This window comes from Platalea leucorodia (genome assembly GCF_965183815.1).
Source record: "Platalea leucorodia genome assembly, chromosome: 13".
NCBI classification, from domain to species: domain Eukaryota; kingdom Metazoa; phylum Chordata; class Aves; order Pelecaniformes; family Threskiornithidae; genus Platalea; species Platalea leucorodia.
The window spans coordinates 2234558-2262170 of record NC_138835.1 but is presented as its reverse complement, the minus strand read 5'-3'; the positions used below and the strand labels follow the sequence as shown (position 1 = coordinate 2262170).

At 40.8% G+C, this 27613-nt stretch overlaps 1 protein-coding gene across 11 annotated transcripts in view; it reads right to left on the bottom strand.

The window, feature by feature from the left end:
* The window catches only part of NCOA3 (nuclear receptor coactivator 3), an 86634-nt gene that overhangs the window by 43207 nt on the left and 15814 nt on the right, over nt 1-27613 (bottom strand). For 6 of the 11 annotated variants that reach the window (XR_014229680.1, XM_082326110.1, XM_082326111.1 and 3 more), the window contains exon 2: nt 23289-23330. The exons of 1 other annotated variant lie outside the window; for it this stretch is intronic. The gene's annotated coding sequence lies outside the window, so the exon portion shown is untranslated. Of the gene's footprint in view, nt 1-10451; nt 10559-10974; nt 11032-22025; nt 22086-23288; nt 23331-27613 lie in introns of those variants that run through there. 4 more of the 11 variants (XM_082326114.1, XM_082326116.1, XM_082326115.1 and 1 more) reach the window with 3 other exon arrangements.

Genomic DNA, 27613 nt, shown 5'->3' with positions numbered 1-27613 from the left:
GCCAGCCAGGGAGACAGGGCACCTCTTCACGGCAAAGGCACAAAACGGGCACTCGGAGAGGATGAGGCCGTGGCTCTGAAAACGTCTTCACGCTGGCCTTCACCACTGCAGATACTGGAGAGATTCCCACTCCCAGCATTTCTTTGTAGCAAACTGGCTGGAGAGGCAAAACGAATTTTAAGGAATTATAGAGGAAGAATTAAACCAGACAGACACAGGAGGTCAGGATCCCCTTCATCCAAGAAGGGGTTCCAATGTGAATCTTCGGAACTGCTGGCCAAACTGCACAACCTGTCATTACAAATGGCTACTGTATCAGAGGACTGGCAAGTGACCAGTGTGGCTCCTACTGACAGAAAGAAATCCAGAGGGGCTCTCAGGAGCTATGGACCAGGGAATTTGACATTCATGCCCTGACTGACTGCCATCCATAGTAAGATGGTAGAAGTTATCCTAAAGAATAATATCACTGAGCACATGAATGAATAAAGTCTGCAGAAAAACAGCCATCAGGGCATGACTTCTGAATAGGGAAAGCTTATTTGAGGAAAAAATGTTGCACAGAATTACTGTGTGACCTCCATCATCCTCAGACTGATCTAATATTTCTTGTCATTTTACATTTGGTAAAACTTGTAAGTCTGGTTTTTAGTGTGCTTTTTTTTTTTTTTTTTTAAAATATCTGAATTGCTTTAGTGCAGCAGCAAAAATATATTTACCCATATAACCTATTTTACTCACGAACTTGTATAGAGACTCCTTTGCCAGTAAGAAAACGTGATTTTACTAAGGGTTGTTGACAGAGCTTTACCAGGAAGCTTCCCTAGTAATAGATTAAGCCTAAGAAAAACCAGTGGGATAAACATGGCACTATCATTCTGAACGTCTAATATTTTCTAAAAGTCAAAGCTTCAACCATTTATGAGCCAGGCGTCAATGAAAGAGGAGGAGTGAAGAGAGTTCAGTGAAACATTGAATTGTGCAACTCAGGTTTTATGGTTTGGTTTTTTTATTTCCCCTTTACAACTATGTATAATTAACACTCGTGTTTCTCTCCGTATTTAAAAAAAAAAAAAGAAAAAAAAAAGTTGGCTTCTAGGTGTAACCTCCTTGCTGCTCCATTTTCTTCAGTTGGACTTCAAGGTAAACTGTCGATATTTTCAAATTTTCTTTTACAGTGCTGGGGGAATGGAATCCATTTTTCTTTTTAAATGAAAAATGAGATGCTTTGCTACTTGTGTCACTGTCACAGTTGGGGTTTGAAAAGAAAGAGCAAATATAATGAGTTTTGAAAAAAAAAAAACTGGCAATACTGCAGCCTGCAACAGAGACACACAAATGTGAAGAAAAAGCAATTGTGTTTTCCTTCCTATATTAACCGAGAAGTATTTTAATATGAAAAATACTAAAAACTACAACATTACCTGTGACTTCTAATTGTCAAAATTGCTTCAAGAAAAAATACATTACAATTATTTAGGTCATGAACAAACAAAAAGAAGCAAATGAGCCTAGGAAAAAAAATGTATTTTGGAGAATCAATGAAGACAAGCGCTTGATCATCAGTGCACTGTGGGAAACTGTGCATAGAAAGGATCTGCAAAATTCAAAACTACAGGCTTGTTTACATGAGAAGACTTATTAGCATTATTATACCGATAAACCACCACGTCTATGTTACACCTACCTCAGAACAAAGTAATGGACTTAACCTAATATTAGATAAATTACTTAAAGCAAACGTTCAGCCAGGAATGTTCCGCCACTATAATGACAAAAGTCTAAAAATAGTGGCATAGTAACACCAATACATTTTACCATGTAGGTAAACACAAACATTTGTGCAATAGGTGTACAAGTTCCTTAGCTAGGGAATGAGAATACAGTCTGGCCAACGTATTCAAGTCACCTGTGTGCTAATCACCTCCTTCCTTCTCTAGACTGGCTGTAAGTGAATGAACGTGCATCTCTGAAATATCTGAAAGTAGAAAAGCTATCTAAGATTAACCAAGCAACTCATGAGAGAATACACTGTAAATACTGTACCTATACTGCAGTGTACTTTTAAGACTTTCACTCATTTACAACAGTAAAATGAGTTTTGCACTAGTAATAGTAAACTCAGTTACAATAGTAAAATGAGTTTTGCACACAATCACTGTAGCAACAGTACAGCACAAAAATGGATTTCATTACAGCATGCTCATTTTGCCATGTTCCCTGCCATAATTTGCTGTTTGGTATCAGTGACCAACACTGATAAAGCTACTCATCCACTTCTATTATTACAAAATGCTTTTTAAAACAAAGGATTTCTCTCCTTAATCATTCTTAGCATCTACAGTTTTACATAATGATGCCTACAGCTGCTTCACAAGGAAAAGAACAAATAAAGCAACAAAAATTTTACAGGCAGAAATACGCTCGCCTCCAACATATACCTTACTGTATATTTAAGCGTGTATAAAATTAAGAAAGCATACCAAAATCTAGCTCAGAAAGAAAGCTTCTGACTTTTAAGACCTTTATGTGCTTACCCCTCCATCAGTCCCACTTCAGCAATACGTGTTACAAATGTGAAATAAAGACTGTAATTCTACAGCTGGGGCTAGCCAAAAAAGGACAGACAAGCTTCAAGTCACTACAACAAAATATCTTATTTGCTACCTTCAAAACAAAACAAACCCAAAAACTCCAAAGCATCACCACCACCAAGATCACAGTGTGTCACTGCAAAGAGAAATCACATGGGTTTCCAAAAAAGTAACCCAAAATATCTCGAGAAAAGTCACGTAAGAGCAGCTTTCCTCAGTAAAGAGGTGCCTATATAGACAAAACACTAGTTTTCTTGAGCACATGTACATGGAGGGATGCAAGGAAAAAAGACTTTACAGGATAAAAGTACATAAACGTGGCCTGACAAGGGGAAAAGGTAACATTTATAAGACATTCGTTTGCTCATCATTCTACCAGTACTCCATAAACAGCAGACAAATTATGGGGGATACTGCTAAAGAGAAAAATGGACCTTCTGAATTACCTGCAATACACAGATATTCACAAGCAATTAAAGACAATCATCCTGGCACAGCTACACTAACTTTTTATTCCTGTTTATAAAAGGATGTTTTCTGCTATTCATACAGCTTATTCTGTCTGCAAGACCAAATTTTACTAGACATCAGTTTAGGGTTCTCATGAGTCTAAACAAAATGCTAAACAAAGTGAGCTTTTTTCTTGTTACATCTTTTGCAATTCTAAAATGTAAGAAATCAATGGACTCATTTCTTCAAATGAATGTGCAAAGCTTTTAAGGACTAGTTAAAATCTATGGATTAGTTCAGGACCAACAAGCTCAAGAAAGAGGGATATTTTCTGTTGTCATCTTACTTTGACTTGTTTGTTGCCTGGATGACTTTTAATACCTGGTTATGCATTAGTAGTATCTTGAAATGATCCGACACGAGTAACTCCACATTTCAAATTCAGCAAACAAATGGGGAGGATTTGAGGGTTGCTACAATTACGACCACAATTTTGGCTGAGGTCAATCCAAAACAACACAGAAAATACAGGGAATCCATCCTGCCTCTTAGGAGCGTTTGACATCAACTGATGTTTAAAACCCTGCTGCTTCCAAACTGGAGCAAAGAAATCCCATCTTGAATCTCCAATTTTTAACAAACTGGTCCAGCAAAGCCTGAATTCCAGACTGGCTTCCGACCTTAATTTATCTTTTGACTTTAGCAATTTGCATATTATTTAAAGAAGAAAGAAAATTATTTCTTACGGCATCTGAAATTACTTCCATGTAGAAGTGACAAACTTCATCTAAAAACTTTTACTAACAGTATTTGGGATAAATGTTAGTAATGTTAATATGAAGTATTAAGTAAGAACTTTAGTAAGAAGAAAGAAATGGACCTTACATCACTGATCAGCAATTAAAACTTTGACTACCACAATCATACCCATCTATTTTATCTTTAGGAGCCACCTACAATCACACTCATCCATTTTATCTTTAGGAGTCACCTACGGTTTCGAGGTACCTGGCATCAGACCAGCGTGATCTCTTTAGCACTACACCGAGTTACTGAACTAACAGGAAACTAGCAGTCTAAAAATAGGCCAGCAAACTATGTAGACTAGCAGAAAATTTGTTAAATATGAAAATAATCATTTCTTCCAGACAATTCTCTAAGAGGATTATTAAGCAAGAATTATTACATACAGAGTTTGGAACATTTCAAGACAATCACGTAATTCTTTATGACATTTAGAACAAGTAGAACAAGTTTTTCATTATTTGGCCAATGAACACAAAATGTTTACAAAGATATCAAAATGGCTACCAGACAATTTGTTCATCACTGAAAAGAAAATGCATCTTTTTTTTTTTCTTTTTCAAAGAGAAGCTTTAGCACTTTATTCTAATAAGAGCTAGCATTTTTACTGTATTTAATTTCATGAGTTCTAGAAAATGTATGCTTCTGAAAGACTATCATACATTCAAAACAATCCCATGTACGGGAAGTCTGGTCTAAAGTTCACTAAAACATTTAACAGCAAAAAAGCATTTCTACGCTTTAAACATTACTCTTACTGTTTTACATTATAGTGCCAGTTTACAAAATGTTAACGTTGTGACTAAATTTGATAAACGAAAATCATTATGGGTTTATAGTCTGGATTCTCATCTTAATGAGAGTTAACATCTTTAGAACAAAATGTTCAAAGCTGCAAGACATATGCTGAACATGTGTATGCATGCAAAGCTTTGAAAGCTGCTTAAAAACGTGAGAATGAGTAAAGCTCACGTTACCCTTGATAAATGTCAGCTGTCAGGCACCACAGCCCAATACACACTGGTTTTTCCACAAACTAGGGCCCAGAAAAATGCAATTTTTACTTCACCAGCTGAATATAGCGCATTATACATGGCAACATCTACCCAAGGTCAAAAGTTTAGTGTTTTCAAATTTTAACTTCCAAAGCAGGGTATTGTTACACAGGCACCACCATCACGCTGAAATTAATGGAAGTATTTCCAAAAATCTCTGGTAACGTCACATATGATGCTCTAACGTACACCATCTAACAAAACGGACACATTCAACATCAAACCAAGCCAAAAAGGACCTGAAGGAGAAAAAACAGTTGTTCTTAGATCCACTACCAAGTCTGTATTTTTTACAGTCCCATTTTACTTGAACAACATTTTCTGCTGTATTAAATCACTCGTTATAAAATTCTAATTGTCGCTTGCAGAATTAGCCCAACCAACTGAGCAACGCCTTGGAACACTAGCTGTACAATAAAAGGGTGGGGTAGGGATCAGATTGGCAGAATTTTCCGTTACGAAATGTTACTTTTTAATGTGCTATAAATACATCAATCATCCCTATCTACAGCGTAGTCCACTTAAAGGCTGTTCATTCCCCAGCTCTCCCATGTGAAACCACACGTAATTTATCATTCTGTGTATATGAAAAATGATTACTCTATGCTACCGTTATCATGCCCAACAGTGAAATGTGCTTTACAAATTTCTCTGTGATTACCACGTTAACAAGCAGGCTGCTTCTTCCGCAGCTAAGTCTGAAGCACTGCAACACTCTGTGTGACTTTTTACTACAAGTATTAGCTAGTTTTCCTGAGCAGGTTAAAAGCTCAGCGTGTTGAAAGATTGCGGAATACTCCTGTCATATCAATGTCTTCCCCTCTCTGTGTTTAAGTATTTTGATCCTTTGAAATTTAATAAACTTCTACTGGGATTTTCAGAAGCACTTAGCATTGGTCTGTTTCTGTTAATTCAATGAGAATTCTGTCACCAGCTCCAGTAGAAATACTAAGCCTGAAAGTAATATTTCTTTCAAAATTTTATCTTCAGCAGGAAAAAATACATCTTCTACCTCAATATTTTTATTAACTTCAAATAGAAAGATACAGTAAATGTGTTTTGTCCTATCAGAAGACTCAGAAGGCCTAAATTTTATTTAGAACTATCTCCCAAGTTATTTAGAAACACAGGTGTGCGCTGTACACAGAGCCAAGAAAAACAGATAAAATCCCTCTGTTTGCTCAACCCTTTAAGAGTGTTCTGGTACTACTACCTATGTTAAGCCTGGTGTCTGAACTGGAGCGACTCCTATTTAAAATTATTGTTCCGGTCCACTCAATGTTTTCTAAGAATGTCAGCAATAACCTACAATGTTCACATTTTTTTATTTTAAAAAGACATGCGTTTAACACACTAACCGTCCACTACTTATAGTTACGATAAGTAATCTAAATGATCTTTCATCAGCCACATTGAACTCCAGTGTTGCAAATCCAGAACAATAACTGCTGCAAGCAGTGGCAATTTACCTGCTAGACTTACCACAAAATCTGCATTGGCTGGAGCCATGTAAACATCAAAATAGCATCCTTTAACTGCAAAAGTGATATAAGCACTAATCAGAACAAACTATCGCGTTTCAGCAGAATACAAAAGCTCTTCAGACCTCTTACGGCATAGGAAAGAATATGAAGTATGAAAAGGTCCCCTTGCACGTTTCATTGACAGCATTCACTGCATCTGCTCTGAAGCCAACACTGGTGATGGGAAATTAGAGCTGAACAATCAAGGCAGAAAATGTGATGAAAAGGCTGTAACCCAAAACAAGTTGCCTATTAATACCAGCAAGAAGACGTATAGTTTTGAAGAGTAACATTTATACGTTCTGTTTCAAAATAAATACTAACATTACATACTTCTTAATGCTATAATCCTCATACTGACATTTCAAAATAAGTACCTTCAAAGAGGCAGATTAGTAAATATATCCTGTATTAGTGTGACAGACATATTAAAAAAGGAAAGAAGAGGTACTAAGAATGACAAAAACTGTCAAATTAAGGACCACAGCGTGCCTACTACTGACCAGGGAAAATATCCTACGAAATGGAAAACAGTTCATTCAAGTTAGTCATAACTGGTTAAGTCTTAAGTTATAAAGCATTACAGAAGATGCACAATACTTCATTGAGAAATTCTACAATTTTCTTTTAGTCTTTAAAAGATGTTCTATCCTCATAACTTTTAGGAAGATTGCTCGATGATTTCATTCATTGTAAAGCAAAATTTGTCACACTTAAAACCGAAGTGGATGAGAGGTAAACTTCATCCGTCACGGAAGAGTTATATGCCACTATCTGTGACTCGTAACACCGCCTTGCATTACAAAAGAGCCACAAAACCTGCAATTTTGCAGTAAACACCAGTTATTTTTACTGCTTTACACATCTTTCCGAGGTCTAGATGTTCTTTAAAATTCAAGGATCTTTGCAGAGCTCTGGATGATGAGTGGGGATTTCTTCCTACCTTTGGGCAAGTGAAGGGGTTGCCACTTACTGCCCCGCCACTGCTGCAGGGCCAGCTAATCATTGCCACGTTGCTCGTTATTAGCCACTACGATGTCACACATCACAGTGAAGCATTTCAAGCAAAATGAAACTGGTCTCTTAAAACATCATTCTGCAAACTGCAGTGGTTCAGGACTGACAAATAACCGTCACACAGGACCAGCGGGGCAGAAGTTCTTCAGTTTCTCATCAGAGATCCTAAAACACTACTAAAAATTGAAAAAAATCTTTAAAACATCTTTTAAAAAGGCTGGTTTTTTTAACGATTGCACTTCAAAGACACACTGAATTAAGTTTCCTAAAAGCAAAGACTAATTTTGCTTTTACAGCTAAGCCAGTCACCATTTTCCTAACTTTTGGAGCCAGTGAATGACTACCAGCCTTCAAAGTTTCTCAGAAGCTACCCTGAAACTTTATGAGACCATTAACTGAAGAACACTGTGAATACAGCCTGGATAGTATACTACGTAAAACAGTGCCATTCAACAGTATTAATCTTGCTCTGACAGACTGTAAAGGCAAGCAACAAAGAGAATTACAACTTAAAATGCTTTCTTTCCAGAAAGATCAGAAATGTCTTCTGCATACCTGAAAAGACGTAATTAATATTTATCTTATGTACCCATAAAATAACAAGAAAGCAAGAGAAGGGTTATTTCCTCAAATAAAGATAACATTTCTGGCACTGATGTGTTCATTAGCACCTGTTTGCCACAGAAACACAGAATTCCCTGTCCCATGTCATATCAGAGCCCCACCGTATTCAGTCCTGAAAAAGGCTGAATCTACCAAAGGCAGGTTTAGCTTCCAGGAATCAGTAGGAAACTAATATATACCCAGAATACCCTTATAAATATAAACTCTGCTAACTATAACTATTCTCCTATTAAAACATCCAAAATGCTTTTTAGTATACTAACAACTTGCCTGATATCATGTGCCTGCTAACTGTATAAGTGATTTTTTTTTGATCGGTTTTAAATGGTTTTGCTTTTCATTTAACAGGATGCCCCCAGTGTCCTCCCCACAAAACACACAAGACTCCAGTCTGTTCTTACGTGTCACGCTCCGTTATTCAGCTTCTGAAAACCTCACACATTTATTCTCTCTCCAAATGTTCTGTTCTGCCTCCTATAGCCAGCTTAAGCAAGCTTCATGTTGATCTTAACTTTCTTCACTGTCAACTTTAGGATATTTCAAAATAAGATTCCTCTGAAATCCTCAATTCTAATCCTCTCACAACAACACGCGAGCGACGTTGACACAGGACCCAGGAGGGCAACATTATATAGGTGGTACAGAATCAAGGTGAAAAAACCAAAAGAAATCTAAAACAAAGAGACAGAACTGCTTTTCCTACTTTGACTGTGTTGTGGAGAAAAGAAGGGGAATGACAGCTTTTGAAATAACAAATCACTTAATGAATATTCTATACAAGACGCTGGAAAAGAGAACAAGAAACATAAAGTTATCAATATATTCAATATATACAATTTTAAAGTATTAATTCAAAATTCCTGAAGTTAGTTATTATCGGAAACATCGCTATCTACACAGGCATTTTTCTTACGAACAACAGTCATAGATCAATTAGAAAGGATACGGTGACCACCACAGAGCGTGCAATTCCCCTTCCTCCTCCATTTGCATAGCCACGACAATTCAGTTTTGCCTCCGTAATTACATTAAATAGGCATTGAATAAAAAGCAACATTATTTCTCCTACTGTAAGACATACAAAATTCTTCCCTCAAATAAAATAACCTTTCTGTAATTGTCCATGTTCAGTGCACATGGCCCTTTTTCTTCCCTAGCACAGAGAAAGCTTAGCACTTGGAAAAAATTTAGATAGGCACCACTAATTTTCCTATCCTCTATCACATCACAGCCCTGAGGTTTATTATGAAAGAATGTTTACAGTTGTCTGTTCTCGCGCTGGAAATGGGAATATGTTTAAGTAGTAACATCCAAAATGAAAAATACTCCTCCTCTATTTTCACAGCGTCATTACCAAAGGACTACAATAGCACGTGGAGCCAGCAAGACAAAATATACCGGTTTTGTTGGCATATAATTTTTGCTCTGAATCTATTTGCATTTCTCAGATCCTTCATTTATCAGGACATTCCCTGTTTGCACCTGGAGAACTAAAACTGCCTACTGCAAGGATGACAGTATTATTACTATAAGGATTATTGTATTGTGCTTTTAATTTATTTATCTTGAAGAAAACTACGCATTTCGACTGCCACCTGACTGGAGAGAGCGAACAGTGGGCACGGTGCAGTGACAAATCATGGAGAATTGTTGATACCACAAACTGTAAAGTTGATCCCTTGTGTTGTTTTAGCCTTCCAGACCTAGGCTTCAGCAGACTAGAGTAAGGACGACTGCACACCACAAATGAGTGAACGCAACAGTCATGGCGCACTTCAGCCCATCTTCTGTTTTCCTTCCTCCAGCTGTTCGGGGATGTGCTCTCTCTACTCTTTAAAACTCATGTACTGCTTTGAGAAACAGCCAGATAGGTTATACTGGTTATCATCCTAAAGGACAAGTACTATATGCTCAATAAACACCAGAAGGAAAGTTGAGAGAAATGAGAGCTAATGACGGACCAGGACAGATAAGAGCTTTCCAGAACACACACACAAAAATAGCTGCATGCGAATGGCAGAGAGGGTTCTTCATCAGCATGTGGAAATTGAGCAATCCTGTCCTACCTCCACCCCCGAGACTCCCACCCAAACAACCAACCCACAGACAATTTTAGACTGTGCTGGAAATAAAGCAGACTTCTGAAAAGACTGCGGAGTAAATATCCTGGCCTGCTACTTCGGTAGAAATCAGTAAGGACAGCTACTCTTTACTGTCCCTGTGGCCTGAGACTTCGGTCTACAATGGAAGCTAGGAACAACCCGGCTATTAGGGCACATCAACCCAGAAACATTTATGAACGACAGCTGTATAGATAATGCAACCTAGAGAGATTATAAATGCACAAAATCCTTTCAGCTATAGCAGCCAAGCCCTGTACTCACCGCATTTTTCAAGAAAGTGCAGGAGGCGAAACACAACTCACAGCAGGTCTGCTTCACTGATACCACATCCCTTTGTTCTATCCGAAAACCACCATGCTTTCTACATACTGTTTTGTACATTACAAGGGAAAAAAAAGAAAAAAAAGATTTCTTAGATACCAGTTCCTGAACTCTAATGCCAGAGAAACAAGACGGTGTGTACGTACACATAGGCCTAAAGGAATCAACATGTCTGCTGCTTAAAATTTTTTGCATCTATTCATCTTGCTACATCCCGATGGCACACAAGAGAACCAGGATGCTAGCAGAGACGGTGAGAGAATGAATACGTTGGGCTTTTTTTAACGTCTTCTAAGAAGTTGCTGCTATAAACCTGCTCCAATTCTAGAGCAAAACTGGACCTGAAAGTTGGTTGAAAGTGTTTTGAGGACCTCTAGACCTGACCAATGTATTCCTTGGAAAAGGGAAGTCTCCATATCCTACACAGCTCTTCAAAGAGAGATTTTCAGTCCAGAAACCCAACCCGTTACTGTTGCAGAGGACCAGAAGTTCACTCATCACTGGAGATCTGCAACGAGGATGCAGAGAGGACAGCTTTGAGACAAACCTATCGAGGAAGAAGCAGAGAAAAAAGACACTTATTGCATCCCATGACGAAACACTTGGACTGCAGATAGTGAGTTTCATCACCAACTGAAACAGAAATATAAAGAGAGAAGACAGAGATACAATGGCGATGTTTTAAAAACAAACAGAAATCTAAGTTCCAGCTACTACAGGTCTACTCTTTTTCGGCATCATTTGTGCCGCATGACAGTTAGGAGCTGGTTTAGGGGGAAGTGGCAAGCCTTAATACCAGACGCCAGAGTCCAGCTCACCGTACGACTCCGTAATCAAAGCCAGGAGACTGAGGGGAAATAAGCCAGCAGAAATGTGAAGCACACAATAGAAGTACTGACAAGTTTTGGAATATAAAATAATTTTCCAAATGAAGTGGTTGTGCTCTAGAATTTCCTCTAAATCATCTTTCCATCCTTCAGTAAAACATGACAATAGGAACCGCTTACTCTAGCTAACACAAAGAATACATGAAAACACCTTGGCATGAACTTCTTTTTTAATTTCTCGTTCACGGTTGGGAAATCTTGGTGGGGGGAGAAAATGCTAAAAGGGCAGCTCCAAAGCAGGAGACTGCAATTCCCCCCTGAGGAAACTGGGGAGATGTAACCAACTTCAAAATCTACTCTGAATAAACACACAGAATAAACCAGCATAGAAGTCCGTAGTTTATTTTCAGTTTGTGACTCCTCATTTAATGCTTTTTGGTTACAAAATGCATTGACAATATGCCTGATACCCCTCTTTCTGACCGTTTTCATTAGAAGTAAAGGTTACGCTAGTGATTTTCTCAGGATCAGCAGTTAGCTCTCTATAATGGTCTTCAATAACGCTCCCCCCAAAGTAGGGTACTCTGAAGTGATAGGATTTACAAATCTGGTGAAGTTTGTGTTTCTTTAACTTGAGAGCCAGTGTTCATTTTTTGCCAGCTTCCCACCCTACCGCTGGCATATACAGTAATGTTTTGAGAGATCACAGATTTCCAACGCTAAAAGGCATGTGCACCCAGCGTTACCACAATGCAATCACGCAACCGTTCAAGAGAAGCCTCTCAGATAGAGACATTTAAATGACACTTCAGAAACAGAGTTCACCAGTGATTCTTAGTTCCTAGCAGTTGCTACTCTCTCTTCTCGCCCTTAGAAGTGCATTTATTCCATTTCCCTGGGACAGGCAACATGACTTGCAGCTTCAGGGCTGCGAAGGCAGGCGGTCTGCCACGAAGCGGACAATGAGCAGCAGACAGGACGCGCACAGGCACAGGGAGGACAGAACAAAGAATCACAGGGAGCGGGGAAAAATACACTATATAATAGCTGCTGCTTGGGAACACTAGCTGCAACAAACAGGGAAGCCACCACGTATCATTACAAGCACATGTTTCTTTTGCAGTTGCAAGGGGAACTGCACACAAGAGGGGGCAGGGGATCTGCTATTAATCATATTACATTCATTGTTCCCTGCTGCTGCTGGCAGCGCTTCAGGAGGCTCCCTCAGCCCCCAGCTCCAGCTGCAGCGGGAGAGCAGCACCCCGACACCGGCCCGCACCGGGCCGCCGCCGTCCCTGCTGCGCTGCAGGGGCTGAGCGCCCCTCGACCACCGCGCCGCGTACTGAACCGAGCTAAAACCATCCACATCACCGCAGCTGCGGGCTCCTCCCCGCCCTCATCGCGCCTTAGGAAAATGAACACGCTGTCTAAATCCGATGAAACTATCCGCAAGAACAGGCCACTAGAGAGGCGCAAACATCAGCCTGAAGTAGTCAGGAATCGAGTTTCTTTGTTGAGGAAGTTTTGAATGTTATCTCCGCGCCAGGTGCTGAGCGACTCCTTGATGAAGCGGCACTCGGCGTCCAGGGGCTCCGCGGGGCCGGTGCGGGGCCGGGGGGGGGCGGCAGCCGCGGCCGAACAGCAGCCCCCCCCCCCGCGGTGCTTTTGTCAGGGAAGGGCCAGGCATGGGGAAGGGGAAAGAAACGCGGATCAACTACATCTCGTACTGATACCTCGTTGAAAACGTAATGCTGCTTTGTCTGCTTTGGCAGAGCCGCAGAGGGAAGGTGGCTTTTCTCAACCACATTTTTTTTGTGTGTGTGTGACAAACCCTGCATAGTATAGAAGTGACAGACACTCTGATTCGGTCCAGAATCCGTTAGAGTCGCCCTACCCAAATAAATATTCATACCGCTGGCCACCGCGGGCCTCTGGCGCGCTGGGGGCTGGCAGCGCCCTTCAGCGGGCACCGCCGCTCTCCCGGACCGAGCAAACGCGTTCTTTTGTTTACGGGAGATACAGCAGAACAGAAAAACAGTTACGGGCAGGTAAATACGTGTTTAACGCGCCAACCTACGAACCAAGTAGTAACAACGAGCCATTTCCACCTCGGCTTTCGGCCAGAAGCTCGGCTCCGGAGGGGCAAGCGCGGCCTGCCGGGCCCCCCGCCCTTCCCAGCCCGCACCCAGCGGCTGGGCGGCCTCTCCGTTTCCAGCCGCGCCAAACCATCCTGGGCGCGGGCAAACGGGCGGCGCCGCGCGGGCCGGCGCGGGCGGAGCAGCCTGCGGGCACCGCCCGCCGCCCCCGCACGGCGCTGCCCGGGCCGCGGCCCCCCCGCCGCCACCGCACGCAGGGGAGGGGGAGCGCGGGGCCGCGGGGGGGGGGGGGGGGGGCGGCGCCCGCCCGCGCGCGGCGGGGTCACAAGTTCACCCTGGTTTCGATTTCACCTCCCCGCAGCCAATGAGCGCGCGGCGGCGCCAGACAGAGCCGCGGGCGGCGCGCGGCCCTTAACCCCTTCCGGCCCGGGGCGGCGGCAGCGGCGGGGGGGCCCCGCGCCCCCGCGGCAGCGCCCGGCGAGCCGCGCGTTTGGGTTAGCGCGGCCCCGAGGGGCAGCGGGAGGCCTGCAGCAGCAGCGTGGCCGCGGGTCACGCGTTAAGAGCTGCAGCAGGGCGTCCCCTTGCCCCCGTTTCAGCTGACCCAGGGCGGGGGTCGAAGGGTAGCAGGGAGAGTAGGCAGCAGCCGAGCGGCACGGAGCCGCGGCGCTCAGGGCAGCAGCCGGGGCGTGCTGGCATCGGGCGGGGCTGCCCTTGGGAGAGGGCAGGCAGAATGGTCGGAAAGGGTCCCCGGCGCCGTCCAGAGCCGCGGTGCTGTACGTTGTCAGGCAAGGCATGGGCCTTGCCCTGGCGTAAGGCTGGGCAGCCCGAAGAGCGCTGCTGCACGCTGGCCGGTCCCCACGGCGCCATCGGTAATGCTCCGCTCCAAGAGGCTGACTTCAGGCCATCCTCCATCTACTGCAAGAAGGATGGATGTTGAATTCGTGGCTCTCGGGTACAGAAATCGTCCGCTCTTCACAGTCTTGCACAGGAAAACAATACCTAGCCACAGAAGTAGGAGATGCTCTGGACACGAGACATTTGTAGTAGATTGTCTTGCTTTGGCAAAGAAGATGCATCTTAGTCTTCGCTCCAAAATTGCAGAAGTAGGGGAAGAGGAGGGAACAGGCTGCTTCTCCCACTGCGTGCCTCTGTTCGGTAGCAGTGGGCCCAGGTTCTGTCACCTCCTAACCAGTAGTTCTGGTTTAAAATTTTAACAGAGAGCATCATAGCACAAGCTTTCCAGAGTCAAAATGCCATCACTAGCGATGTAGTTTCACCTCAGGGACTACTGACTGAGTGCATCGGTACCTGGTGGGGTAGCCCAAAATCTGTGCTGGGACTCCTTTTATTCTCTGGGAGATTGATGAAAATGCTGATGACAGCAAATACTGAATGACACAATCTATGGTTGTGTTTTGGCATCCACTTGATCTTGGAAAGTCAGTGTCAGCTACACTTAAGCACGGAGAGCAACAGATTTATCACCTCTTCATCGGCCTCGCAGACTGCAAGGAAAGAGGACTAAAGCACTTTAAGTGAAGATGTGGATGAAGAGTTCCGAGTTTGGTGCAATAACAGGCAATATAATATGAGGCAGCACAAAGAGAAGTGTGTAAGGCATGTAGTTAAGGCAAATTCAGTAGCAAAGTAACCTAAGAGTACGTTCAACCCAGCAGAAAGGGGTAGGGTTACACCGAGATCTTGGAGCGAATGATTAGTGACTGACTTGATACCAAGTAGAATGGCAAGTCACTGCATATGTTTGCAAGGTAAACATGGAATTAAACCATTCCAAAACGGGCAGCAAAGTCAGGAAACACCCGAGAACATGCATGTTAGTGTACTCAGATCTCCAACACACTGCAGAAAGAATGGCAAGAGTCTGAATATAACTGTGAAGAGGTAAAATGACTAAATACGCCATCAACATGCAGGAGAGGTTTATGCTGAAGATGCCAGTTAAAGTAGAACTCGGTTTTCCAAACCCTGAAACCAACCAGATGGTAGCTTGTTCAAGATAATGCACATGACAACCTAAGGGAAAAACCACCAGTCAAGTGGCAGCTATTACTAATTCTCCAGAAAGATGCAGTTTGAAAATTGGTAAATTATCTTACACAGCACCTTATCTTATACAGCACTTTGTAATGATGAAAGATATTCTGGTCTTGCCCTTTGTGCAGGTCCCAAGGAAGACGACAGATGCTCTTAGAAACAGCTATGCCAGCTGAAAATACTGCCAAGAATCTTTTTCTTAACTCAGTTCACAAAATAGTTTTGGGCAAGATGATCATCATGCCAAACTCTTAAAACCTGCTTCAGGAATAGTCAACCACTACAAATTTAAGAGCAGCCAACAAAAAACAATTTCCAGCTGGAGGCAAGGTCAAGCAGTGATTTCTTGAACAGGCACAGGTAGATGCCTTTCTCAATCTATGCAAATAGGTACAAGAGCTCAATACAGATACTATGAGGTTAAATTTAATGCCTTGAGAGCTGCTAACAAAAGATTCAGTAAGTGACTAAAATACATCAAGTCAAAGTTAAAGACATCATGAGAATCTTAGCTGATTGAGATCACGCCCTGCTACCAAGCTCTTCTACTCTAGTTCAAAAATGGTAAGACACCCATGAAAATGCTATCAAATAACACTGTATTTTCCTAGTTTAGCTAGGCTAAAATACAGTTTTGCCAATAGTAATTTAAGACTTAATTACATATATATAAAAAGCTATTTTCCTCTCAGTAAAAAGAGCAGTTTGTTTTTGTTGTTTTACCTTCTCTAAATACCGTGCCATTTTAGAGAAATTCTTTTAAATTGAGATATCATAAATAAATTCCCTTTTATAAGATGGCCTCATTTTAAAAGAAAATGGATGCTATAAAATTTTACATCAAGTCAGCATGTTACCAAGCAGCTTTTCTGTGTGTTCTGAATTTGATTAAGCCAAGCCAAGGTCACTTCCTGGAAGATGCCTACCGCTGCAGCTGCAAGCGGAGCAGACTCGCGCCCGGAGGCTGGGGGATGGGGAGACGACACGAGCAATTTCTAATACTGTCTCCAAAAATACAGTAATTACAAAACTCGAGTAGTATTTAGAAGCGTTTACTAGATCACCGCCTAAGGAACCTATTAACTGAAGTCTGAGTCTGTATAATCATGTTTTCAAGCAAAAAAGATTCGCAGTGATGCGCCAGCATGTCTGCAAAAAATGCATAATTCTGAGGACCCTTTACTAAACTTTATGCAATTCTCTTGAAAATGTACCTCCCCCCCCCCCCCCCCGTATGTTTTATTATGCAGCTCCTGAAGCTGCTAAGAGACTGCCCTTGAATTAACAGCATGTCTCAGTCCTGAGACTGTGAGGCTCCACCCAATCTACACTGCGTCCTATTCTGAAGCCATTTAGGAAAAACTTATTTCAGGAAAGCATGCAAGCTCTTTCCAGAAGTCTAGAGCGTGCATTTTTCCAGTTTCTGAAGACCATACCTATTGCTTACAAAACCAATTAGAAATGAGCTGTGTTTACCTCTATTTTAAAAATATTTTAAAAGTTATTTTAAAAACATGCCACGTTTGCATTATGCATGAGGCCAAACAGATGTAGTTTCTTCCACTCCCAGACACAGTCAACGCCTACAGTCATGAAAATAAGACCCATACCAAACAAAAGAGCACTATTTTTTGCTTTTTGTGTGTACAAATAGAGATTCTACAATTTGGAGTACCGAAGAGGGGCGGGGAGGGGGGAACAGATTGCTGAAAAACATTTAAAACCACACACCAACAGACATTTCCACAAGGGCATCTGGAAAGGGGCCCCAGAGACTTTCTTTATGAACACACACACTTTCACACACTCTCACACACTCAGTGTGGTATACTTCATTTTTAAAACACCCGTGATACACCCAGCATTGCAACTAAAGTGTCACACTAGGCTAAAATTAGGAGGATCTACTGAATGAAAGTGAATTTTGACAAACTCCGAAGAAAAGAACATTGCTGGTTTGGGGTGGGCATCTTGGCCTGAAATAGAAAAATACACCGAAGCCTATCATTACCTATGCAGGCACAGCTACATCTGTGGTTAAGGATGCCTAACATTTTCCGTCACTGAAGCCTGTTCTAATTCTTCAATGACTGTCTCTCACACACCCCTCAGAACTGCTTTTTGGGGAAGACTTGCATGAAGTTGGTTCAGACGTTTAAAACCAGAGTGGAGAACTCAGTAGAACAAAATATAACCTTTTATGCAGTCCAAGAAGTTAAAGCTTTAGAAGAGAAACTGATCAAATGTCTGAGCAAGCTAAACTTCATCTTGCTGCTCCAATGAAGATACCTGTACAGACGGTAAGTGCCTTCCTTTGAACATGCTCGGTTTTGTTTTAAACCACTTGCCAAGACCCTCGAGTATTTTATCTAACCGAGTAAGCTTTGTCGCTGCACAGCTCCTGCGCGCTGACAGGACAGAACATGCTTTATCACCGTATTAGAAAGACCAAGAGCAGCTTCCCTATCAACCTGCCAGCTACGAAGCAGTTAAAGAGCCCGGCAGCACAGCAGGTGAGCGGGGAGGTTTTTCTAGGTTCTGCTGCCCCACCCGTGCCCAGCATCCACAGAACATCAGGCAGCGCTAGCATCAAGGGCTAGCACAGGCCACCCTTCCCTCCCGCCCAGTTCAGGATCCCAGTTGACACCGCAGACGGGGGTCGGCCAGCAGCGCTCGAGGACCGCGCTCGGCCCCTCCAGTGGCTCCTCCAGTGGCTCGCCCACATGGAAAGCACGCTCAGCCCAGCGACCAAAGTGGTGCGGAGCTGCTCTGCGGGATTCCAGATGACAACCTTGCTGGCAAACGGAGCAGAAATTTCCTTATGGCAAACGATACTATTTTTTCCATATGCTTTTTAAAGGCATACAAAAAGTTACACTGAAAATACTAAGGTTGTGAGGTCATTCAAGAAACTTAAAATAGTATCGTCAACTCCAACTCTCAACACTTCTTCCTTTAACCCTTGTTGCACGTACTTAATCAAGCACGTTGCTGTGTAACTGTTTATTAGGCTCTGCGTGGGCCTGGCACCCGTCGGTTCACTCCTACAGACTTAGGCCTGCGCTGTCGTCCCCGCAGGGCGTTAGTATGTCAGCAGCCACGCTCGCTTCACTGCGCAGTGCCAGATAACGGTCTCGGCGATGGAGAACCGAAGCCTGTCAAGGACCCGTATGCTAACTTGGCCTTTGCCCAACGTGGGTACGTAGGGACTTTCAGCGACATTCAAATTAGGACACGGGTTTTTTTCCTATGAAGAGTAAAAAACACTGATATATACTGTCTTATGACAGATTACAACTTCCAATTAAGAATATTCATTTAGAGCAGACTAAACTGGCATTTCAAACACTGATTCAACTGTTGGAAATATTTACACCCATCAATAAGGAGGGGCACATGAGCAGGAGAGAAATACAGTCCATAAATCACGCTGACTTGCCTTAGGCACATTTTGCTAGTCAGCAGCTGCAGCACTTACGGACATTTACTCATGCGTTTGCACAAGAACTAAGCTATAGAATTAATGTCAGTAAATATATTATTTTACACTGTAAACCAACTAATTTTAATCAAAGCTCTGGATACATTACCATTTTAAAAACACAGATTCATATTCTGGAAAGGTGCTGAGTGCTGTGGGGAAGGCAGCTATCCATCAGGGGTTTCCGTATTACACGTGCACAGGCTCACACAAACTGGCTTCAGTGGGAGTTAAACGCCTGCTGTGTTAGAGTGCTTTTGAGAATTCTCCTTGGTATCTCTTTTCATCAGGCCACTAAAATAGGGTTTGGTTTTTTTTTAATTTATTGAAAAACACACATCCCCTTTGCTTTTAAAATTAGCTCTTGTTATCCTCTGATCTAATAATAATGAAAGGCCTGTTAATGAAGTTTCCTGAGTTTTTGGCATAAGTTGACTCTCAAATTTGAGAGTACAAGATCAGAGACTAAAAACAGAGGAAGTTACTGAAGAAAGGAAATCAAAATAGTTTTAAGGTTTCCATGCACAGTATCAGTGCTTCCATATAATTTACTTCATTGTAAGGAACAAGTACAGCTACTTAATACAAAGGTGACATTTCTAAAACACAATTTGACCTTGAAACATGGAAATGTTCCTAGCTCAATGCTGTAATTAAAATCTGATTAAGTCTGAGTGTACACAGGTACACCTAGTGTGGCTGCAAGAGGTGTTCCTTTAGTTCAACACAAATGCTTACCATTCAAAATTTGAAGTGACAGTTGTCTGTCTATAGTATACCAATAAATCTAAGCATTTCATTAGTTAAAAATCCTCTTTCCTCTATTTCTTTCATATACCTTACTATATTTCATATTCATAGTGACCAGAGCTTAGTAGAGTACCTTCAGCTAAACTGCAAAAATAAAGGCAGAATAGTATCACTCCCAGATCAGGTTAATTTGTCTGTCCACACTACAGTCAGGTTATCTTGTTGTATTTCAAACGTTGCCTATCCACTGCGTACCAACGGTTATAACACAGAGCATCTGCTACTAAGAGTTACTGCTGTGTAAAAACTGAAAGCTGTAACGTTAATTTTGCATGTCACTGGTAGACTCAAGTCTTAGATTGCAGGGGTCAATTATTTAAAAATTAAGCTAAAATGGAAGAGTAAAAAAGCCCAAAGGTTGGTATCTTTGTTCAATGCTATACAAACAGAAAAATAGCACCTAGAGAGAGATTATAGACTGGATAGTCCCAGAGTCTCCTCTGAAGCCTACAACAAAAGGGCACGAGGCAAACTTTACTACCCGCAACAAGTTAAATTTCAGTTTTCAAATAGTGATTGAACACAGGAACCAGTTCCAGCCAGCCTCTGGAACCTCTATCCTCAGAGACCTTCAAAACTTGACTCTAACTTTGTTGGCAGCGTTTGGATTGATGCTAGCATCACTTCTCTAAGATTTTCAGTAAAACATTGTCATCAGAGAATTACGTACTGCAGCCCGATGATAAACTGGTACCATCATAACAATGGGCTACGAAGACAAGAGAGTACTTTACATTTGATCCTACTTAATTTTAAGATGTATTACCACATTCTTTTTGGTACTGATTTAAGCAGGTATGTTTTATTAATCTCATGTACTCTTTACATTTTGCATACATCCATTAATACTCCCATCTTTACTGGACACAAAGTGTGTATTCTTGACCACAATGTTAATTCCCACCATCAAGGATTTTTTTTTCCATTTATGAGAAAAACCAGCTTGTTTAGAATAAGGCGCTCAATGCCCTCTGCATTTTTTTTGTCCAAACTTTTCTGTTCTTTACAAAGAATTTCCATTGCATAATAGCCTTATGCTTCTAGTTTTTCTAATGTTCTATTAAAGAAGCAATACCTTCACTTTCATTAAAAAAGACATTTTTCAACAAAATCTTACACTAAGCTCCCCAAGATTCCTGTAGCAGGCAGAAAATCAGTGTTGCTCATGAAAGTTTTTATACAAATGGCACTTCTCAAACGCTGATGTTTATCTGCAAAACGCTCCAAAATGACACTACCATCATTAGCATAGAAATTCCAAGTAATTTTAGGAAGATTTGCAGCCATTCTGGAAGTTAGTACAAGAGGTCAGTGACTGCCAAAACCAGAAGAAGGGATCACATCCTTCCCCTTCAAGCGCCAAAAACATTTGTAATGTTTTGGTTTAGGTCCACTCGTTTCCTTGTTTGCAGATAAATGGCTAAGTAGTTGTGTAGTTTCACAACATTAGGAAGCAATTCTATGTATTTTTACATAGTGCACTGGAGGAAACGCCAGGATAGAGCTGTTGAATTTTTTTTTTTATTACTTTTTCTTACATGCATTGTATCTTTAGTTCCCATACAAGTAGACCAACTGAATTGTATTTTACATTCAACAAAACCCTGAGCTGGGGAACCACTGTTTCAGCATTCGTCTGCCAATGAGACATCCAAGATGCATCCACCACGATTTAAACAACTCACGTTCTCTTTTTACCAGACTTTCAAGTCATTCTGCACTTCAATGTTTAATTTAAATTCTTAAATTTAATTCAATTTAATTTAAACTTAAATTCTGCAATTCAAAGTTCAACTTGATGCTAAGGTTTAAAGCTAGTATTCAGCCACACCTCTGCACTGGGAGGTTTTTATATTGGCATCTGGTAAGCATATCAAACACGGTAACTAACTGAGCAGCACCAGTCACGCAGTTACGTCGTACAACTGGAGTCTATCAGCTATACAGCGGAGTTGATGCAGTGTGTTTTCTTGTCAGTAGGCACCACACTGCATTTGTCCAGTTAAGTGACCTTCTATTACAGTACATCACACTTACACGGAACTCGTAAAGAGAGGGAAGTGATGTTTAGGTACACCACAGTCAGAAACTTATATTCTTGGGCCCTGTCAAAATTATTAGGAGAGAAGTTACTAATATTGTCTCTAGGCATGGCATAGCTTTAATATTTTCTTTTCAAAGCCCGCTAAGCATTTTTAGTTTACCTATCAGTCCATTAGAAGTTCAGAAAGCTACAAAACCTTACCTGCATTTGAGCTTTCACCAGTAGGAAGCTTGCTTTGTTAGATTCTCATACAGATGAAGCCTATAAATAACGGTGTACATGCAATAACAGGATAAACATAGCATACCATGGAGGGAACACAAGGAAAGAGCATACAAAACTTAAGCCTGATGCCATTAATTCTGTCTTACAGAATAAAAATGCTGTGATTTAGGTTTTTTTTTTTCATTGCAAGTAGATTTATGACAGACAATGTGCTTAGACAAGTGTCTCCATCCAGTCAAGAGCAAAAGTTATTTATCCCTCCTCTCCACCACACATTTACCTCAGCGTGTCATCTGTCTGCAAATCATTGCTTAGGAACTGTAACATTTTAATGAGCACAGCTATCTGAAACAAAACACGATCTTTTCTGTGCTTTGAAGAGATAATTTTCCAAAGGTTTTCCTTCCACTGTCTCCTTCCATTTTCTTCATTTTGCTTTAACCTTACCTTATTCTAACCAAGCCAGCTCACTTGAATTTTATTTCAGGGCACCTGCTAAACTGCAGAGCAAAGAGGCTGATCTTATCACAAGAGATTATTCTGAAGGAGGTGCTTCCTTTCTTGAGGCCAAAATCCCACTGAACAGAATGTCCAGACAAGTTACCAGTTTCACTGCTCTCCAGCAACAGGTAGAGAGCTTGACACATTAATCTACGTGAGTATCGATGGCTAAATTGGTTACCCCCGAAGTTATGACAAAAACCCCAAACAAAACCCACCAGTGATCGCCATCATATCCACTATGGGCCCAAAACAGCTTTAGCTAAGAAATCCCATTTCATCACCAGTACTTCAAAAGAACTGTTCTGAGCAAAGTATTCACACCATCGGTTGCTTCAGAAAGAAGAAGACTCTAGTATCAGTGACACAGAGAATTAAAAACTAAAGGCAGATATATACACCAAAGGATGCTGCCACTCCATCCCACAACTTCTAAGAGCATCATCCTTTAATGGCCCAAGTATCCCCCAAAAGCCTATTAGCATTCGATACTATCACACCTACCGAGGCCAGGTCATACCGTGCATTTCCTCAAGTTTAAGGGAGGTGGAGGAGAGCAAGCTATATACAATATTAATATAGAATATTAATATATATATAAGAAAATACCTTTATTTTTCTAAGGGGATTGAAATTATTTTCTCCCTTTTCCTAATCCCTTAAATACCAATGTTTTCTCTGGATAAGTTCTCATAAATCAAAGTAGTCCTGGACAATTAAGTCAAACAGAAGACTCACCTAGCAGAGCGTTCTCTCTCCAACAGAAGCCAGAAGGAACGCCTAGAAAGAAAAAGGTAAGCATATGAACATGTTTACTCTCAAACTTCACAATCTACAGCTCAGGAATTTCCTGGTTCAAAAGGACTGAGTTTCCCAGCAGCTGGATTTCTCTTCTACATAAGTTTCTTTTTGAACCCATGAAAATTAATACAGCTAAAATATTCTGTGGCAGTCTGTAGTGGAGTTCTACACTGTGAAAGTATCAGTTTGTTATTTTTAACTCTGCCATCTGATAATAAGGAGGAGGAGGAGAGTAAGTGAAATGACTGAAGAGGAAAACACTTTCTTCTGTTGATTTTCCATGACACTTGTGGTTATTTTGTATAGATCCACCTTGTACTCTCAAGCCCCCCCCCCAAAAAAAAGGGGCAGAGAAGTGCTGGCAAATTCTGTTTCTCATAAAAAAAATTAAGCTTTGATCTTAAAAAAAAAAAAAAATAGAAAAAGATGAAGTTCACTATACTCTCTTTGATACAGCATAGACAGATATATTCAAGAGGAACACATAACATGACATGACTGTATAATGATATGGTATTTTCAATTTTGTATTCTTCACTGACAACTCACAACACTCAACTTTTTAAACACTACTTAGCACTGGTCTGTCATTTTGACAGAATAATTAATTCAGGTTTGGTTGGGGGTTTGTTGGGGTTTTTTTGTTTGGGTTTTTTTGTTTTTGTTTTTGTTTTTACTGAGTGGGAGGAAATTGGTCAAAAATCTATTGGTTATAGCAGGCCTGCTTCTCCCTTAAGTACATCACTAGGCATAAAGACAAAAGCATCACTCGGAATAAGGACAAGTCTCCTAAATCAAGTGCTAGGGATACACACACCCACTCACACAGAAGAGAAAATTCCCTTAAATCACCGTTGTTTCTTCTTCAGTGACCACCCTGACAGTGACTGTAATCATTACCTGTAGTTATCAAGTCTACATTCGTAGAGGACAAGAATAAAAGATCAGAGGTAAGCAAGCCACTATTAGCACCTACTCCCAGAACAAGAGGTATTAGAGAGGCGTTTTCTGTAAGAGTTTACCAAATCTTCATGCCATATGCTTTGCAGAGTTGTTTTAGTCAAGATCAGTCTTATGTCTATAAAGTAATTGGCACACATCAGTTAATCAAGAAATGAATTTATAATAAGCAGAATGAAGGAAGATCTATGTAAAACCAAGCTCGAAGAACGCTGGAAACTTCTGTAAGGCTGTAGTAACAAACTCCGTATAGTGAAATATCTGATGGGCCACACTGGCTTTATCCAAAGCCCAAATAAGCAAAACGAGTTTGTTTTAGGCTTTGACAATAAACACATTTTAGTTGTCTTATGTCTTCAGAAAATATACTTTGCCTTTAGGAGAAAAAAAAAGTCTCACTGAGACTTAGAAATCCCATTTCCAAGCTTGAACTTAGCATCAAATTTGTAAAGTAACATTTAGATAAGATATCCAAAATGTAAACACAGCAATGACAGCAGCTTTATTTCACAATACACAGTTTATTTCAATACTTGTAATCAGTGAGAAACCAACTGAACAATACACAATTCACAATACAATCCTTGTAAAAAGCTGGAAAAGATATTAAGGTTCATGTTAAGTTCAACGTGCTCTATTTTTAACTTTACTCAAGTCCCTTCTCATTAGCAGTAACTTAATATTTGAGAAAGGATTAGGGGCAGCTAGAAAGTTAGTGTGATATAGAAATTTATTTATGTATTTAAAAAATAAATTTTTAGTCCAACAAATAATTCAGTTAAAGTTACTTAGACGTAGCCAACTAACATAATCTCCCACTGTCACAGTATGCCAAATCAAGGCTTACAGATTGCTTTAGAAAGTAGTAACTAAGTGCTTGCTGTTGTTTTTTCATAATCATTCTGTGCTTCATAAGCATAAGTTTCATCCAAAAATTAAAAAAAAAAAATTCTGGACTCCGCCTTTGCTCTAGCTCAGAGAGAAATGTAGTCTTCGCATCCATATAGTTTGACACTAATGGAACAATTCCTTCAGCATACCTTTTTAATAGTAAAGTTTAGGACACTGCTGTAAGACCTGATGAAGATACCTTTTAAAGCATTTCACAAGATCAAACCAACCCCAAGAATCTCGCGATTGACCTACTAGGAAAAAGCAGAGAGTTTACATAATAGTGAACTGAAAGAGAGACCCTGCCTTTGAAAACAAGCCCCATACTTCTGCATTTCAAGGATGCGAACCAACGGGGAAGAGGCGTGAGCATCTGCTTGTCTTCAAGAGATAACAAACTGGTTTTGAGCACTTCCGTATGCGTGAGCACCCATCTCACATGACAGATAGCCTTGTTCGGAGGCCAGAACTCTTTCAAGAAGTCTAGGGCATAAGAACTACCCGTTTTTCCTAGAGATAGCGTTAGCACTAGCAGAGACCATGATACATTTATATGCATGTGGCAGATACTGAAATCTTTCAGAAGTCTGCTAGCAAAACAGTGAATTAGTGGCCATGTCCATGTTATTTTACTGCATGTAAGCCATAACTTACTTTCTCCGAGAGGATTAAAGTAACTTCTGCCAATTCTGACATCAGTAACTTCTGCTCTGTCGTGGTAAATTGTAACTAATACAGAACTTCACATTTCCCAGATTACAGTAATAGCTTTGTAGCTAGAGCAATAGAAAAGTGTTGTGGTAAACTTCTGCCTGGAGACAATTCAGTCGCATCTGGATACATGGCAGCAAACCCAAGATAAACAAGTTATCCCAAATGGAAAACAACCAAAACATCTTAATTCTAGAAGCTGTATTTTCTGCTTATCTAAAATTATTAAAGCACTGAAGTATTCTTTGTTTTATCCGACTCTTGATCTGTGCTTTGTCCTTCTGTTTCTCTAGCTTTTTGACAAACAGATACGATCTAGGACTGCGAGCCGTGAGTGCATAGAGTAAAGCAGATTCAAGATAATGCCACATTCTAGCAGACTTTGTCAAGAAATTCTTCTAACACTTAGGATGAGGAAAGAACTGCTAAGATAGCTGCCCGTGAAGAAATCTAAGTTGTTAAGAGATGAGGGTAAAGAGCTTTACACCTTGGGCTTGTTCCAGACTTGCTTCAAAAAGCGTGCCAGTAGTACAATTTTTTCTGGAAAACTAGCTGTTTTAGCCAAGACTACTTGGTGTATCCTTTCATAATAGTTAATCAAGTTTTTCATATTAAAGCTGCTTCATCTGTTCTGCAAAACATATTTACAATATTACAATTGTTTTATGTAACAAATCTTAATGCAAATTCCTCCAGCTATAAACTAACTGATGGTGGCCAATCTTGTATTAAGAACTTAAGCAATTGCTTAATTGTGCTCCATGTCCCCTCAGGTTCTTGACAGTAATACTGAAATGCATGAGGACTGCTTATGCAAGTATGCGGAGAAAAGCCAGAGCAGGTTCTGAAACCCCCGGTTCAGAGGTGGGGCCTTTAATTTAGCATGAATATGCTAAAAATGCTACCTTACTATACTAGACAAGTCAGAACAAGCCACGTTTCAGCTGTATTCTGTTGCGGTGTTTTGTGGGTGGGGGTTTGTTTTTGTTTGAGACTAAGCAATAGCCCGAGCCGTATCCTTGTTCCAACTGAGGTAGTAGCTAAAGTCTCTCCAGGGCTGTTGCTTATTTTTTTCCACTTGTTGATGCTATGGAGCCAGTGTAACTGTAGAAGAGAAACATTCCATTTCATGCACAGGTTTTTTTGTTGGCAGGGTGGGTTTTTTGTTGTTTTTAACGATAACAGTACATTAAATCTTTTCTAAATGAATCAATCTGTGGTGAAGTGCCTTGCTAACTTTATTTGGGGAAGAAGAAAAGCCTGGAAGATTTGCAAGTTTTTTATTATTCCAGAAAAAACAAGTCTAGACTGGATTGGAATTACTAAATAGCAAGGCTCCATAATAGAAGAAATTTTCAGAGGAGTGAGTATGACTATAGGAAAGTATCCAACCTTTTGTTCAAAATATTACATTAGAAAGTTGGAAGAGCCTTGCTACTGCAAAGAAAATCTTAAAGTGGCTGAGGCAATTAGTGTAGCCAAAATAGACTCATGTTTAGCTATCGCCAGTACATATACTTGGAATAAAACATTGCCACTGTCTAGGATCTTAGCTCACCTGCTTGTGTTAAAAGATACCAGCTAGCTGCATCCTCAAGAAATCTGTAACAGCTGCGGAAGATCAGACTGCTTCTCTCATGAACTCTTGGACAGTTCTTAAATAGCAATAATATACTGTAAAATACCATGCAAAACACAAA